Source organism: Equus asinus, chromosome 7 (assembly GCF_041296235.1).
Source record: "Equus asinus isolate D_3611 breed Donkey chromosome 7, EquAss-T2T_v2, whole genome shotgun sequence".
NCBI lineage: Eukaryota > Metazoa > Chordata > Mammalia > Perissodactyla > Equidae > Equus > Equus asinus.
In genome coordinates, this window is record NC_091796.1 from 85,140,779 (window position 1) to 85,155,918 (window position 15,140).

General features: G+C 55.5%; 2 long non-coding RNA genes across 2 annotated transcripts in view; both read right to left on the reverse strand.

The window, feature by feature from the left end:
• Positions 1-610: 610 nt before the first annotated feature.
• Positions 611-15,140, reverse strand: part of LOC123287181 (uncharacterized) — a 51,942-nt gene continuing 37,412 nt past the window's right edge. The window contains exon 3 of the long non-coding RNA XR_011504704.1: positions 611-783. This is a non-coding gene — a long non-coding RNA (uncharacterized lncRNA). The remainder of the gene's footprint in view (positions 784-15,140) is intronic.
• LOC139045714 (uncharacterized) lies at positions 10,485-13,028 on the reverse strand. Its single transcript, XR_011504703.1, has 3 exons — positions 12,866-13,028; positions 12,009-12,233; positions 10,485-11,106 (listed from the first exon to the last, which is right to left on the reverse strand). It is a non-coding gene; the product is annotated as an uncharacterized lncRNA (long non-coding RNA).

Consider the following 15,140-nt stretch of genomic DNA (forward strand, 5'->3'; position numbering starts at 1 on the left):
GTGCATTGCTGACAAAGAACAAAACAACCAGGCCTGGCTGCACTGAGGCCCAGCCTGCAGCCAGCACAGCAACCCAGAACTCCCCCACACCCTGCCCTCAGGAAGAGTGACACTAGTGGGGAGCAGAAGGCCAGGGCAGCAACTTCTCCGCAATCCACTTCCCTCTACCCCCCAGACCACTGGGGTTGGCATACCATGGGCAGCTGAGGGGAGCCCCTGGACCCAGTCACCACCACCAGGCATCCCTTGGTCATCCGGGATGGGTGGTACTGCATAGGATCGTGAGGCTCAGGCCTCCCTGCTGCCTCAGTTTCCCTGGGAGGGAGGTCAGGGTGGGGCATCAGACATGCCACTGAGGACAGTGTATGACGTGGGAGATGAGTGCCCAGCCCTGCCTTTCAGCCAGGGTCTCCAAGACATTCTGTGGTCCAGGAGAGGCCCCACCGGGGGTGAGGCTGAGGACGGCCAAGGGTTTTCTGGGAGCAACCTCTGCAGTGCAGTCACACGGGGGGCCCTGTACTTAGAAGGGCCTGGGGCTTGTGTCATGCTCTGTTGTCACCGGATTAAAATTCTTAACGATTTGTTAACAAATGGCCCCACAAATTATGTAGCCAGTCATGCCTGAGGGAGAGCACGTTTATACACAAAGGACCTTCCTATCTGGGAAACAGAACGCGAGGGTGGTGGAGCAGCCAGTCCATCCTCCTCCCGGAAGCACCGCCGACAAAGGTGGAGAAACTGCAGAGGCCTCCTCTTGACTTTGGCCAGATGGAATCTGTGTTTCTGGAAGAGATGAGAGAAAAAGAGCAGCCCTGAGCTCAACAGGTTGCAGGTGAGGCCAGAAGAAAGGAAGGGCAGGGGTCAGGGGAGGACATGCCCTCCTCCTGAGGCCCTGGGTTGCCTCCTCCACAAAAGGAGAGCATTGATGACACCCTTTGCTGGAACTTGCCATTGGAGGAGGCTGCAGAGAGGAGCGGACGCTGGAGGGCAGGAGGTAGGGAGGCCTCGGAGCCAAGAGGAAGGCTCCTAGAGGGCCTCAGCCAGCAGGGCCAGCCCAGGCCCGCTCTGGCCTCTGGTCTCCAGCCAGTAGGTAATTCAGAAATTGCTCCAGAATGCTGCCAGGGGCTACTCGCTCTGCTCCCCCAGCCTGGACCTTGTTTCCACCTCCCAGAGGCCGGCCAGCTGCTCCTGTGGCCTTCTCCTCCCTCGTAGCTGGTCCAGGGTCAGACGGTGCAGGGAAATGAGCTGGCAGGAGGGGAGGTGGCCCTGGGTCCTGGGCCAGCACTGGGGAGGATCCAGGCTCCACAGAAGAGGCTGGAGAGGGGGCCCATCCCTGTGTGTGTTGCGGGGGAAGAGGCGAGAGACCTCGGGGATCTGCCTGGAGCCCAGCCTGGAGCCTGGCCCGGCCCTCAGAAGCCAGGCCCCACAGAGTCTGCCCATCCTACGGAGACCCCGGGTGGGAGCCAGGAGGCCCCGGCAGGGCCGTCTTGACACCCCCACCTCCTGCCCCTGAGGCTGAGAACTGGGCCACCGGAGACTCCCTCCTCTGCGTGGCTCAGGTTCCGGGGCAGCTAATCCCCTCGCCATTAAAATGCAGATTTTCCCGGGAGGCCGGGAGAGGGCAGGCCGAGTGTCAGGCTTTCATTCTTCACACTTGTGGGAAGTTTGTGGCCAGCCAACCTCCAGTAAAACCCAGAGAAAAGGGCAAGGGAGAGGATTCAGTGGGACTGACAGCCAAGACCTCCTTCTGCAAGGGAGGAAGGAAGGGGTCAAAAAGGGGCCGATGAACTTGCCAGCTTCAGAATGGGTCCAGGCAGGCTTCCCCACCGGCTGTGTGACAGCCGCAGGCCAGTCTCCGCCTCCACCCCCCCACCCCACCGCCTTCTCCAGGCCCAGGCCCAGGCGGCCTGTGGCTTCCAGGGCCCTCACACTCCTAAGGCCTCTCATGGTTTGCAAAGTTTTGCCAGGGCTGCTCCTGCGTTGCTGCTGTCTTTCCACGTATCCTCCCATTTTCACAGACAGGGAAATGGAGGCTCTGAAACGTTAAGTGAGGTTAACAGCTAAGTGATGAGTCACAACCCAAAGGCAAGGCTTCCGTCGCCAGCTTCACGGAGGCCCTCCCTGGGCAGAGCGGCAAGGACACAGAGCGGAGCAGAGTTCTGGAGCCAGCTCCTGTTACCAAGTGTAGGCTCCCTACCCCCCACACGAGAGGGGCTGAATAAAACTGGAACACCAGGCTTATGGCGAGGAAAGCGTTTTTATTTTGCATGACATCAGCTGGGAGATGAGAGTGAGCCCTCAAATTTGTCTCATTTTGTCTCCTCTCCCGGAAAGAAGGGAGGAGAGGGGTTTTAAAGGTTTTATGAGGAATGTGGCTGCTTGTAGAGAGGTGGGGGGAGTCAGTGGCCTTGCTGCTCAGAGCTTTCCCACCAGCCTGCATTTGACCTTGGGAGGTGGAGGAGATGATAAGGAACCCAGGTGGGGGACCTTGGCTGTTTGTATCCATGGTGGATAGTGGATTCTGGAGCCAGGGAGCTGGAGAGTAAGCAGGGAAAGAGTGCTTTGGTTTTAACCCCACATATGCTGGGTTTAATGTAGGGGAACTGATATCAGGGCCGCCATCAATCCTAGCTGGTCACTTACTGGCTGCAGGACTTTGGACCAAACACTTGCCAGCTCCCAGCTGCAGCTTTCTCACCTGAAAGGGGGAACCAAACAGCCACCTCCCAGGTCCGGTGAGTGCAGACTTCACTCGGGATTCCGAGGCGCCTGGAACCGTCATTCTGCCGACACTGCCCCGTTCCATCAGCAGTCACTCACCCACCCCTAGCTTGAGCTGCATCCCCCACAGTCCTACTGCCCAGTGGCAATTCCAGGCCCAGTTCTCAGACTCAGGGGGTTAACAAGCTAGAAGGAATCTGGACAGGTCCTTGGAAGAGCTCCCCAGGCCCCAGCTGGAGCTTGGGCCAACAACACAGTGGAGCCAATGTCTGTCTCCCCTCCCCTGCCCTTCCTCCATGCCATGTCCAGCCACCACAGACACAGATGAAAGATGAACTGGCTCTGATGGACCTGATTCCAACTGCTTTCCACTGTTGGAAGAATCCCAAAGTACCTTGACTCACCTCCTTGTCTAACAAATCTACAAAAACTGCAGGACACAAATCCTCATTTGTCATCTCCTTTAAGAATAACAGTGTCCCCGGATGGGCCTCTGCATCGCAGGGCCTTTGAGGATGAGAAAGCAAAGCCCCATCCTCTCTGCCAGCCCTGGAGGGCACCTCTGCCAGCTGCTCCCACAGACCAGACGATGATCCTCCACTAACAGGCCCCGGCCAGGCCCTCTGACCTCCACCACCCCCACCACTACCTGCTTCTGAGAAACCCCACCTGACTCAGTCTCCCCAAAGCAGAGCTTCCTCCTAATTGTCCTCCTCTCCTGTTTTGACCCCTGTTCCTACCTGAGGCCTGACCCTTGGCCCCAGACCTCCAGCCATGAGCTGTGCATGTCTGACCACACAGGGACCTGGTGACCACTCCCACCTGTCACCTGGTCTCCTTGATACTCACCTCTAGTCACTGATGCAGGATCCAAGGCCCCTGCAAAGTGCTCCCAAAGCCTTATCAAGAACTTCTGGAAACCTCAGGCCATCTTGTATGCACTCACAGACCGGGCCAGTCCATCACATGGGGCACCTGTGGGTTAACTCCTCCTGCTCACTGTGTGGGCACCGTCACACTCGTTCCATCCTCGTTCCTAGGGGCACTGCCCCCCCCACTGTTGCAGTCCTGCTGATGTTTGTGTAACCCATCGCAGGAGGAGAGCATCTCTCTCCCCTGGCTGTGTGTCACTCTGTTAGAGGCCCCAGCACAGGGCCACTTGTGCTCCTAGTGACACAGACAACTTTGAGAGAGTTCCTCCCATGACAATTTACCACATCCCCTCCGTTTCTGCCTCGCTTCCACAGGCTCCAGTGTGAGCCCCGGGAGCCGAGCCAGGAGTGCAGTCTGCTGACCTTTCCCGGGCGGCACCCAGAATCACCCCTCCCCTTGGGGCCTCAAGGTCCCAGCGTATGGGGCCTTTCCTGTGCACAGACACATCTTGGACTTAGACTGGGACCCCAGTACACCCCCATCAGCTCAGCCTGGCTCCAAGGCTGTGCCTCCCCTCACGGAACTCCTCCGCCTGCCTGGGCCTCACGCCCTCTCCATCCGTCCCTTCCCACAAGTGCTCCAGGCCTTGATTCTTCAGTGTCTGAGACAGTGCAGATTCCTGCCCATCTCACACACGACCCAGATCTGGAAACCCACGTGACAGATCCTGCACACCTCTCAGCACTCCCCTTTGCCCTTTCTGCCCATCTTTCTGTCCGTCCCATATGATTTTCTTCCACATCCGCAGCTTCTGGAAATAAGGTGAGAATAGCATCCCTTCCTGTGCAGTGTGAAAAGCTCGTGCAGAAAGCCTGTGGCGGCTGGTCTCTTTCCTGCTCCTGGTGGTGAATTAAACGTGCCACCTGCCCAGGGGCGGGGTATGGTCTCTTCTCAGCCATCCGCCCCACTCCCCCTCCTGTCATGGGGGAGAGGAGCACGCTACTGCCAAGCCCCGCTGTGGGGCTTTACTCCCCCAGAGGACTTAAAGATGTTTTGAAAAGAAAAAGTCCTATTCTCTTCTTGCCATGGAGATGGCACTTCCCATGTTGGCACATGCCAAAGGGGAAGATGGTCACTTCTCATAGGAACAAACCTACTGAACGTCACATTTACACGTGTCCTCTGCAAAACCCCATGGTGGGTGTCAACTCAGGGGACACAAAGATGTTTAAGATAAAGTCCCTGTCCTTAAACCGTCTCTTAATGTTTCAGGTCAAAGACTCTTCAGAATCTGGTGAAAGCCATGAACTTGCCCCAGGAAAATGCAGCGCACACACACGCATCCAGTTCTGCGCACAGTTTCAGGGGGGTTTGTTGACCCTCTGCAGCCCATCCACGGACTTCCTAAGGGGCCATGGACTCAGGCTTAGAAATCCTTCCTCAAGGAAGCATACAATCATCCACGGAAAAACACCAGATCGGCAATTTCAAAGGAACGTGGAAATGAAGGCAGTCCTACAATAACAAGCCACGAAGTGCTGTGGGATTGCAGTGGACGGAGCAGTAACTCTCCATCAGCAGGAGTAGGGAGCTCCCCTTGGAGGAGCTGGAACGGGCTGGCCCTGCAGGGCTCACACTGAGGGGGAAAGGCCCGCAGCTGGGGTGCAGTGTGGCTGCACATCTGAGGTCCCCCCAAGCTAGAGAAGCAGCAGGTAACAGCCCCCAAAGACTCGGCCAGCCCAGAGAATTCCAGATTGTAGCTGCAAACAAAGACATCACTCTCTGGATGTCACTGGTGGGAAGGCGGGAAAGCTTATTAGAGCATCTGTTAGCTTTATCCAAAGTTCTCAAGCTTCAGTGTGGCAGAAGTGCAGGGGAGGGAGCCCTGTTAAAAGTGTAGAAACAAGCCCTTCCCCCCCAGCCTAGGGCCCAGGACTCTGCATTTTACAGCAGCCCAAGTGATGCAGCTAATCTGCAGATCACACGTGTACGGCCGTCGAGTGGGGGAAAAGCTCCCACAGCCGGAGGACTTCATCTGTCTGGGTTCCCCTTCTCCCTGGGAGCAAATCACGGAGCCCCTACCCTGACGTGGCACAGACATAATCTCACCACCTCTCCCTGTGGGAGAGCCCATCACCGCCAGGCCTGTGGGACGTGGGGCTCTGCATGGAAAGGTGAGGACAGGAGGCCCAGCTTGCCCTGCACTCAGGGAACGGGGGAGCCAGGAGCTCCTTCTCTGCTGGCCCCCCAGAGCAGCCCACACTGCAGGAACAGCCCACTCCTCAGAGCTGAGCAACCCCCGCAGCCTCTTCCCCCTCCAGCTCTGACAGACCAGCCCTGACACGTGGGTCATGCCCACTCCAGTCCTACCCTCGTCTAAGCCTGCACTTTCAGAACATCCAGTTCTGGTGCTCACGGGGGGCTCCCAAGCTGGGCTCTGGCTGGGCTGAGCCCTGGCCTGGGGTCGGGAGGAGGAGGTAGATGACAATGAGGAAGGGGAGAGGCTCAGAGCGAAGCAGCCTTGCCCAGCTCCGCCTGAGGAGCCGGCTGGGCTGACAGAGGGTCTGAGGTCCTGCTGTTGTGAACTGCCTAGGCTGAAGTGAGAAGGGGACACAGAAGAGGCTCAGGGCACAGGCTCCAGACCCCACCTGTTCAGAGACCATCAGGCATTTGCCCTGGGCCAGAGGTCACCTTCTTGTGCAACCTGAAGTCCTGGGAGGCAGCAGGTCTTGTCACTCCTGGAGATGCAGCTCAGTGGCAAAGAAACGGAGGATCTGCCACACACACACACACCCCACACATGCACAAACACAAATATGCACACGTGCACACGACACACACGCACGCACGCACACACACCTGCTTTGGAGAGAGAGGATGGAATCACGGGTTCTGTCAACGCCTGTGGAGCTCACCCAGCCCAGCGCCCTCGTTCTGCAGATGAAGGAACTGAGGCCCGAAGAGGAGAAGGCTGTGCCCAAGGTCACACGGCCTGCTGGTGATAGAACTTGAACCCAGAGCCCCTAATTTCTCCCTAGATGGTCTTTCCTCGGCCCTGAGACAGTGGGTCTTGCCAGGGGTGACATTCAAATATTTTAACAACCTGAACAGCACGGCCTCCGCAATCAGAATGGACATTGGCCTTGGCGCTGGCTCAGGGTCCTGGAGGCCCCCAAAGAAATCCCTTTAGTTGCTGGATCTGGGAGAGGTCCTGGGGTCCTGGGGAGAGCAGGCTGGGACAGTGGGGGGGTGGTGTTTGGGGGATTTGGGACAACTATTTACCCACTGGAACACAAGTATTTGAATATCCCAATAATGCTGTACCAGTTAAACGTCAGTCAGGAATCCCCTCGCCAGGGCAGCCAAGGGTCAGAGAGCCCTCCTCCCCTTTAGGACAGGTCTCCTGGGAGGGTGAGCACTGGACCTGCCTCCCTCTCTGTGAACACTAAGCCTCTGGCTTGCCGGGTAAAGTTGGCACCTGTGTACACAGGGTCAGGGAGGGGACATAGGACTCAGTGAAAACCAAATAGCAGGGTCCGCCTTTAGCCGCTGGACACCTGGCCAGATCACCAAATAATGGGCGATCCACAGCCCTAGCCTGCTTTCCCTGTGGCCAGAGGTAGCGGCTTTGCGTGTTAAGCTTGGAAACAGCTGATAAAATGGGCGTCGTCATCCCCTTGGCAGTCACATTTGGCTGCTGGCAGGTGCAGAGTGAGACCGTGCTGGCTCCTCCGCTTCCCCAGTCTGTAGGGTGCCCGGGGGCTGCGCTGAGGGGGCACCAGCTCACCCCAGCCTGTAGGGTGCCCATGGGCTGGGGCAACGGGGGGCACCAGCTCACCCCAGCCTGTAGGGTGCCCATGGGCTGGGGCAAGGGGGGCACCAGCTCACCCCAGCCTGTAGGGTGCCCATGGGCTGGGGCGAGGGGGGCACCAGCCGAGCGTCTGAAGGTCCCTCAGGCTCTGTGATTCCACCCAGTGCAGGCACCTCAGAGAGGGGTGAGTCCCACAGAGGGACTGGGCAGGGAATTTGACCCCGAATGAATGAGCTGAGGAAAGAGAGATGGCACGGGCTTTGTCGTCCATCCAGCCGGGTCCAAACCCTGATTCAGCCACTCACCTTAACCTCGCTGAGTCTCCGTTTCTTCATGTGTAAAATGGGAACAGTGATACTGACCTCACAGGTTATGGTGAGGAGTGAATGGCGTGTCTGGTCCTCAAGCGGGATGGCGGGTCATGCGAGATCATTTGTCAATTATGCTTCCTAATGTTTACACAAACTTGACAGAGATTCTCTGTGCATGTGGAGCCGATGTGGCTTATGATCCAAATTAACAAAGCTCTGAAACACAGCGGGTGTTCGGGACGTGCTAGGTTTCTCTCCACTGGGGTGTCACATGGTGTGTATGATTATACATATGACATATACATTATTATATATGTATTACTGAGGAATGTATTATTGCAGCATCCCCCGTGGGCTTGTCACTTTCTCCTTCCCCCAGAAGGAACCAGAAAGAACCCCCCACCCTTTCCAGGGAAGAACCGTGGGGGTGAATCTTAGCTTGACAGCTCATAGGGTCCCTTTGTTTCAACAGACCCACGGGAGTCCCTGCGTGGTCACCCTGGGATGGGCAGGAAGGCTCATGCTCCTGGGATCCCCAGGGCAGAAATTCCTGGAAAAGTCTGGACTCAGTTTTCCGGGGACATCGTTCTACATTTCTTACACTCTGACGTGTAAACATGTAACTTTTCTTTTTCCCGTTACTAAGCTTAATTTTGATCATAAGCCACATTTACGTCTCTATTATCTCAGATAACATCAAACTGAATCTGATGACTTCCAGATAAACTTAGTCACTGCAATGATTTCCAAGTTGTTTTATGCTTAACTCCATTAAAATCAGGATTTGCCTCCTTATCCTCCTCCTCTCTGAGGCTGATTCTAACTTTGGTGGTCCAGGCGGTTCCCCTGGGTTGGTGTGTTGGGGCCCACGGCTCAGTCTTGATCAACCCTGTGTGGGTTCATGCTCCGTGCCCTGGCCTGCTTCCTTCCTCAGGACCCTCCAGCCCTCAGCCTCCCTTAGGGTCATCCTTGTTCCTGCAGAAAGACCTTGGAGAGCATCCCTGGGTCGGGGCGGGGGGACTCCCAGTGGGGCTGCCCAGGACCCCAAGCAGCCGTCACTAAATCTCTGGGACTGGCCTGCCTCCCAGAGCTACAGCCAGACAGCAGGACATTGGTCCCCATACTCTTGGTTATCCAAGCATAACTGGGGCTTCAAGTGTCTGCCCCTCAATGATTCAGCCCAGCTGTTGGGGAGATGAGAAGGTCCAGGCATGGTTCCGCACCCTATACCCAGCCTTCTCCCTCCCTCAACTGAAGACTTCTATCTATGGGGTTGGATAAAAGGGGCAAAGGAGGGAGGAATTAGTCTTGCCTGATCCTATCTCCCAAATCATTGCATCTTTCACCTTACAAAAAAAAAGTAAAAGCCCCAAGTCTGACATCTTCATTCATCATCTTGCAGCTCGATGGCTGAGCCGTGTCCTGGGGTTAAATCATCAGCGAGTCCAGCTCACAACCCCAGCAAGAGAGCTGAGCGCAAATCCGCCTGCAGGGGCCAGTGCGGAGCAGTCGGAACCTGCCAGTGGCCCCCGCAGCGAGTTTGGGCCAGAGCCTAAGTGTGACCGCGTGGAGGGGGAGCCTGAGGGCTGCCTCCTTCCTCTTCCAAGGTGATGAAGAGACGATGGTCTCGCAGCTCCACCCGCTGCCTGGTGACCAGAAAGGGCTGCCCTGCAGCCCGCCTTCTGCACCGTCCCTGCCCAGCTCATTTCAGAGAAACTCGCCTGGATTCTGCTCTGGACTCTTCCACACCACGCACTGGAGCCCCCGGCACCCTGGTCCAGATCACGAGGTTAGAGTCAGACAGACGTGGCTTTACATGCCTCTGCCACTGACCCCCTGGGTGACCTCGACAGGTTGCTTAAAGCTGAGCTGAAGTTTGCTTGTCTGTCAAATGGGAGCAGTGCCCACACTTTCCTCTTAAGGTTGTGAGAATTAGATGAGATAAGGTGCGTGAAGCGCTGAGCACAGGGCCTGACTCAGAGTCAAGAGCCGGTAGTTACTTTTATTATTATCATTGTCCCCTTCACAGCAGGGAAAGCTGTCCAGGCGCTAACCCAGGAGGAGGCTCAAACGCGGGGGGCTACAACATCACGGGTCCTGTAAGGGGACTGAGAAAGCTGTGTTCTCCACAGCTCCCCAGGACGACCCGCTTGGACAAGCTGCTTGGGGGTGGGGAGAGACCCTCGCCAAGGAAGATGCGCAGTACAAGAGCCGTTTACTGAAGTGCCTTCCAAGGAGGATGGTGTGGGCACAGGCGGGGCGTCTGGGGAGAGGGCTCAGGAACTTGGGGCAGGGCCCAATCGCCCAGGAGAGTAAAGGACACACGGAGGCAGCTGCCGGCCTGCCCTCCTCTTCTTCCCTGTGTCCCTCAGGCAGGGCTCTCCTTCAAGCAAATGTTGAACAAGGACTTAAGTAACACAATGTGAAGGCATTCTGAATTACGAACATGCCAGGGCCCCCCCATATCCCAGCCTGGCCCTCCTGCCTCCCCAAGGGCTTCTCTTAGGACCCCGAAGTGGGTAGGGGCAGGGAGTGGGGGACAATGTTTTCAAGGCCCCACCCTTTGGCCATCTTCTCTGAATGTTCCCGTCTTGCTCTCTCAGGCTCTCTCTGGAGCAAGGCTTCTCAGAGCACGGCCTGGAGCCCTCTGCAAACGGCTTGCTCAGATCCAGGACGAGATAGCGCAGAAACTGTCAGCAAGCATTTAGACACTTTCAAAGCAATTCGACGGTCACTGTATGTCAGTTGAATCTAATAAAAAATCGGGGTTTGTATTTTGGATGTCTCTTGTTTATTTCATTTTTTTCCCCAGCCGTTCTTCTGTGTTATATTTTACAACAGAAATGGCCCGTCATTGATTAGGAATTAAAAAGAAAACAACTGGCCCTCAACCACAGAGAGTGGGAGAAGCTCTGCCCCAGGTGTCTTTCCATCTTGGTCTCAGCAACCTTCATGGCAACATATTGCATTAAAACGTGCACAGGAGGTGCAAAACGCCCCACTCCCCGGACCTCAGCAACGCACCTCACCCTGGTCACCTCCCCCACCCCAGCTGTCCGGCTGGGAGCCTGCCTCCTCCACCAAGCCCTGCCTGCCATCCAGCTCACAGCCCTCTCTCCTCCACTTCCTGTCTCCACCACTCATTTGGCAATTTAGCTAATAAAAAACTAATAATAATTGAGTGCAAGTCTCTGTGCTATGGAGCTAGACAAGCAACTCCTCGAGCAGGTCTCTGCCGTGTGGCCTCTTGTGGCGACTGTTCATTCAGCCTTTGCTGCCGACCCAGGACTGCTTGTGTGTGTGGAATCCGGCACTCCGACCTTCGAGGCTCCGAGGGGCCAAGTCCACTGCCCACACTTCTCGGCTCCCCAACCCTGCGGGCTCAGGGCACTGCAGGAGGCAGACAGACAAATAGACACAGACTAGACCCAGCAGCAGAACCGCCGGAGGGGGCTGGCAGCGGGTGGGAAAGGGGAGGAGCAGAGAAAGACATTCCTTCCTCTTCCTTGCATGTTTGTTTCCAAGTACCACGGACTTTGTTCTTTTGGTTTTAAAAGATATTGATTTTTTTTTCAAGTCATGCATGCACAAGGTAAAGAATTCAAAAGCTACAGAGAGCAGACAACAGAAAGGGAGGGTGCAGCCCACCAGCCCCGGGAGCCCCCTGCAGGGAAGACACCTCCTGGCTTCCCTTCGGAGACGTTCTATGCATCTACCGGCACTTTCGTGCAGACCTATCCCATTGTTTTCACAGAACTGAGGAGGCGCCAAACGCCCCTTCTGCCTGTAGCCTGTTCTGCTCTCACGGTAGATCTTGCAGCCAGCTGCCTGTTCTCTGGCGCTCCTCCCAGAACCTTCTTTTTCACAGATCTGGAGCTGGAAGCTTCCTCAGAAACCTGCTGTTCCAATGATGCCCAAATGGGGCCCCAGATGCAGGCGCCTGCCTGCTGTGTCAGTGACCTGAGACAGATCGGGGGCCACACCCCCAACCAGGGGTTAGTGGCGGGCACCTGGGGGCAGTATTTCTTTAAATCGTCCCACCTAGGGAATCTCAGGTGAGCCTCATGCCCTGCCAGATTTGGGGCTGGCAGGTTATCTACTCCCATCTAGTCACCAGCGAGGAAGCTGAGGCTCAGGGTGGAAAGGATTGCCTGGGTCACACAGGAAGTCAGCGCAGGGAGAGGTCCAGCCTGGAACCTTAGCCGCTGCACGGCTGAGGGGCTGTGTTCATTTCCTAGGACTGCCAGAGCTAATTTCCACAGACGGGGGCGCTTAGGACCACAGAAACTTACTCTCCTGCAGGTCAGGAGGCCAGAATCCAAAACCAAGGTCACGTTCCCTCTGAAGCCTCCAGGGGAGAAGCCTTCCTTTCGTCTTCCAGCTGCTGGTGGCCACCAGTCTCTCGTAGATTTCATCCCTCGGATCTCTGCCTCCCCATCACTTGGCCTTCTTCCCTGTGTCTCTTGTGTCCTCTCCTCTTGTTATAAGGACACCAGTCATTGGATTTAGAACCCGCCCTAAATCGAAGATGATTTTACGTCAAGATCCTTAACTTACTACATTGGCAAAGACACTATGTCCAAACAAGTTCACACCTGAGGTTCCAGGTGGACATGAGGGGTGGAGGCATTATTCCACCCACTGCAGAGCCTTTCTCCATAAACAGCTCCCATGGGCAGACTCGAGGCCTGTTTTGAGGCTCCCAGCCTCAGAGGTTCCTGGCAGCCTTCAACCCTGCGGACCCAGAGGGGCAGCTTCAGGCCAGGAGCTGCACGTCTGCATTGTTGGGCCCAGGGACCCAGACCACCTGTGCCAGGCCGGCTCCCACCCCCAGGTGCTGTGAGTGTAAGCTGCTCACACTGACTCCTTCTGAGATTGCCCTGGCCTCCTGGAGCTGCCTGGCCTGAACTGCTGGTTGTCTGCAGACAGAGGTGATGACTGAATGATACTGGGGTGCAAAAGGCCAGTCTCCTTGCCTCAGGAAGGGGCAAACCTTGTGTTACCATCTCCATCAACTCCAGAGCTCCCTGTAGGACCAGCTGAGGCTAGACCCCACCTGAACCCTCCTGTTTGCCAAGCACCTTCCCTGCCCCCTCCTGCTTCCCACGCTCCCTGACAATTGCACCCAAGCTCGCCCTCGAGAACTCACTTGCACAAGCATCCCTGCCTCAGACTCTGAAGCAATCGACCTCAAATAGTGGGAGAGCGAGGCCGAGCGTGACAGGTGGGGGAACAGAGAGGGTGGCTCTCCTTCCTGAGTCAGCAAACCGCTCAGCCCGCCTCGTCACTCAGCCCTCCCTCTGTGCTCATTGGGTGAGCACACCTTGGCCACTGGGAGGAGAGGGTGGAGTGGGCGTGGCAGAGGAGGAAGGGAAAAATAAACAGACGTCACCATGGAGCTGTATTATGGAAATAAGATGCACAGACATGAGCTGACTTGAGAGCAATTACAGAGCGACATGTCAGCATGCCCAAACCAACCAGCGTCTCTTGCTCATCTCGGGGACAAGTCACAAAGGGTTTCTGAGTAGGAATTCATTTCTAGGTACCCTCACTACCCATCCCCCCTCCTTGGCCATATTCTCTTGGCTAGACTCAGGAGACAAGGGTCAACGGGGCCAGCTAGAGTCTGTCTGCCACAGACCCCAAGGGCTAGCAGGACTCAGGATCCACCAGTCCCTAAGCCATGCTTGTTAGTTAATTGGTTGGTTGGTTTCTTAGTTAGCTAGTTAGTTAAAGGAAAGGGAAAATTTGGGGCAACCCAGGCAGAGAGAACAACTTCGACAAGAGCCAAAGAGAGCACGGCCTGGTTCAGGAAGGCCCAGGAGCTCTGGATGAAGGAATGTGAACAGCATTGCTGGACGGGAAGCTTAAGAGCCAGGCAGAAGGACCGCGTGTGACAGGGACGGCCTTGAGCACTAAAAAGGGGTTAGGACTTTACCTGGAAAGCTGTGGGTAGCCACACAAGGATTTTAGAAGGAAAATTACTTGATCGGATATTCGTTTTATGGCTGTATAACATATTACCCCCAAACTCAGCAGCTTAAAACAATGAACGTTCCTTATCTGACATGGTTCCTTAGAGTCTGGATGGTTCTGGGTCAGGGTCTCTCTTGAGGTTGCAGTCAAGATGACTGCAAACCATGGAGCAAATTGAAGGCCGGGAGGTGGCTGTGAATTGGCGGGGAGCAGAAGCCAAAGATGCCAGGATCCATGGGCCAAACAGAATAGGCAGAAACCAAAGAAAAGAAGCGGCCAGGGTCCAACCAGGTGGGAGGGAGCTGCCCCACAGGCACCAGATCTGATCCAAACATGGTCTCCTCATCTGGCCTTACTTAGGGCTGTCCAGTTTCTGCTCAAACTCTCCTGTGGGTGAGGACTGCCCTGACTCCTGGTCAGCTTTTCCATTGAGCCAAGAACCAAGAGGACAGTTTGAAGTTTCTTTCTCCATCTGACTGAGCGCATTTCTGTTTTCTCTGTACCTTCCACAGTTCCTAGCAACACAGGAAAAGTCCAAACCCACTTCCAAAGACAGTCCTCGGGCACTTAAGGAGAGCTGTCATGTCCCTTTTTACTAATAAAGATTGAGTTCAGCCACATGAACCAGAAACCAGACTACAGCAGCTTAACCAAAGGCAGAGAGAGATTTCTTCACATTACAACAGGGCCGGGCGGGGCAGCCCAGAGCTGGTGTCACAACTCAAAGAGGTCCTCAAGGTCCCCGTTCCTTTCTATCTTTCTGCCTCACCACCCTTAATAGGTAACTTTTACCCTCATGGTTGCCTCATAGTTGCAAAATGGCTGCTCCACCTCCAGACTCCAATCCACATTCCAAGCAGGAAGAAAAAAAGAAAAGCGACCAGAAAACAAAACTTTCCAAGAAATACCCAGCAGACTTCTGTTGCTGCCACATGAGCCAGAATTGTGTTGTGTGGCCTCTACTAGTTGCAAAGAAGTATAGGACATCTTTTGTTTATTTGTTTAAATCTGGACTCCCTGTTGCATCCAATAAAATGATGGTGCTGTTGGTAAAGAAGACAGGGGAATGGGCGTTGGGTAGGCAACTAGCAGTTGCTCTAGAAGCTTTCTCCAGACAAAATTCTTTGATGGAGAAGCAGAATTGGAGCGACGCTGTAGCCTTGACTCGGGCGGGCGGTCAGATGGAGCCCCATCCCCAAGTCCAGCCCCACCACTTCCTTACCCGGGTGACTTTGGACATAATCTTAGGCTCTTTGAGCTCCCGTTCGCTCGTTTGTTTAAGGGGATAGATGTGCTGTTCTCAAGGGCTTCTGGGGTGATTAGAGAACCTCCACGTAAGGCACCTTAACGTTTAGACACTCAACACATGCTAATTTTTCTCTTAACTTCCTGTAACTGCTCATCATGTGACACGTTTCTAATCCTTTCCTCCTGGACGTGCTCCC